The sequence below is a fragment of the Penaeus chinensis genome, chromosome 34, assembly GCF_019202785.1.
Source record: "Penaeus chinensis breed Huanghai No. 1 chromosome 34, ASM1920278v2, whole genome shotgun sequence".
Lineage (NCBI taxonomy): Eukaryota > Metazoa > Arthropoda > Malacostraca > Decapoda > Penaeidae > Penaeus > Penaeus chinensis.
In genome coordinates this window covers 15,648,851-15,651,350 of record NC_061852.1, presented here as the reverse complement: position 1 = coordinate 15,651,350, position 2,500 = coordinate 15,648,851, and positions in this window count along the sequence as shown.

The following is a 2,500-nucleotide window of genomic DNA, read 5'->3' as shown; positions in this document are numbered from 1 at the left end:
TCTCCTACCTTTTAATATCAGGAAATGGTTGTTTGGTTATGCATTTCCCTCTCCGTTTCTCGCTTCCTAGTTTGTATCCTTCTCCTGCACCATTATCATGCACCCTAGATCCCCATGCATTGATTACAACTCGTGCACATTCATTTCCCCGAGAGAGCGCTGTCGAGGTCTTTCCCTCTCCCCCTGCTTGGCGATTATTGTCAAAATATTCGTGAACAACTTTAACTCTCAAGCGATCCACTTCCGTCATTCTATTGGCCGATTGGTATTGTTACGTTCTTACGTTCATTTACTGTTGTTGGTTTAAATAGCTTTTTTAGATCTCTCTCTCTCTCTCTCTCTCTCTCTCTCTCTCTCTCTCTCTCTCTCTCTCTCTCTCTCTCTCTGTCTGTCTGTCTCTTTCTCTTTCTCTTTCTCTTTCTCTTTCTCTTTCTCTCACACTCTCTCTCTCTCTCTCTCTCTCTCTCTCTCTCTTTCTCTTTCTCTTTCTCTCTCTCTCTCTCTCTCTCTCTCTCTCTCTCTCTCTCTCTCTCTATATATATATATATATATATATATATATATATATCTTTTTTACGTGTTGATATCTTTTCTTTAGTCGTTTAAGTTCTTGTATTATTTAACGGCTTTTTGGTGCTTACATCGGTAATGTTTCAGTCGATGTTTTCGTAAACGTAGGTTAATGTATCATGCAGTGTAGTTTCGTGATTGTCGTGGAAGTACAAATGTTTGTTCAGCGAAAATCAAGGCTCCATGGCTGAAGTTTACACATGATGCCTGAATATCCCGTTGGCTCGAGATTTTAGTGTGAAACGTACGTTGCCAATTTCCAATGGTTTAATAAGACGCGTTGCCAAAAAAAAAAAAAAAAAAAAAAAAAAAAAAAAAAAAAATAGCAATAAATAAATAATAAAAAAATATAAAGTTCTCGTATAGTACCGAAGAATACTTGACAACCATGAAATTGCGCGTGATACTGAAAAAAAGGAAAATATTTTATTAATCATAACGAATCTTCTGAAACTATCAACAAGCCAGGGGTCACTGGGAGACGGAATTACGGGTCTGAAAAATCCTTGATATTGATTTCCGTTGTTAATAGATATAATTACACAGATTTCTATGTCATAAATAACAATGTCAACAATGTCAACATCAGTGACAATGGTATTAATGATAAAGGTAATTACCGTTACTATCGTTTCTCTTCTCTTTCACTTTTACAATAGTGTACATTGCTACACACAGGACTCCTAACAAAAGCATCGGCGTCTCAGTAACAACAGTAACCAAAACAAAACAACAACAACAAAAAATAATAGAAATAAATAAATAAAATAAAAATACACAAATAAAACAAATAAGAAAGAAAAAACAAAGAAAATAGATAGATAGATAGATAGATAGAGAGAGAGAGAGAGAGAGAGAGAGAGAGAGAGAGGAGAGAGAGAGAGAGAGAGAGAGAGAGAGAGAGAGAGAGAGAGAGAGAGAGAGAGAAAACAGAAGTTGATACCATTGATACCAAAGGCCCCGATTATAATGTTTTTGTTTTGGTCGCCTCTTGGCCCTCACGGTTCGAAAGTGAAAGTGGCTATCACTGGAGACGCTAAGACTCGAAAAGAAGAAGAAAAAAAAAAAAAATGTCTTTTTCCCTTAAGTTCATAAGAGTTTTCTCAAGAAGATCAACTTTTGGGAGTTTAATTATACCTTCTTTTGTGGCTTATCACGTTCGGGTTTATCTATTCTTCCGGCAAACTCTTAAGTGTTAAGAGTTATCAAAAGATCGTGTTTTCCCATCTGGTCTTCTTGTCTTCATTCCACCGAAGAAAGAAAGAAGGAAGGAAGGATAATGCAAATAAAATAAAAAATACTGAGAGAAAAAAAAAACTTATGCTCTTTTAATCGAAGAAAGAAAGAAAGAAAGAATGAAAAAAATGAAAGAAAAAAAAAAGCTATGCTCTTACAATCGAAGAAAGAAAGAAAGAAAGAAAAAAAAAATGAATGAAAAATATTATGCTCTTTCAATCGAAGAAAGAAAGAAAGAAAGAATGAAAAAAAAGAAGATGCTCTCTCAATCGAAGAAAGGAAAAAGGAAAGAAGAAAAAGTTAATGGAGGAATAAAGAAACAAAATATGCTCTTTTAATCGAAGAAAGACAGAAAGAAAAAAAAAAAGAAAAAGGAAAAAGAAAAAAATGATGCTCTTTCACCTGAATAAAACAAATTAATAAATAAACAATAAATAAACAAAGAAAGAATAATAATAACGAATGGAAAACAAATAAAAATGATGAAAAAACAAGAAAAAAAAAAATGATGAGCAGGCAACACATCAAAATAGATTTCCTTCCGCACAGAGAGAGACACTACATGAATCATTGAGTGGAAAAGTAAACCCTAATGAGACCGCTGAAAGATATATAGCTTTTCGTACTTTTAATCCGGGATGAAATATCCTTTCGTAGAATTTCGAACTATAATTCAGAAGTCAAATACTGCTTT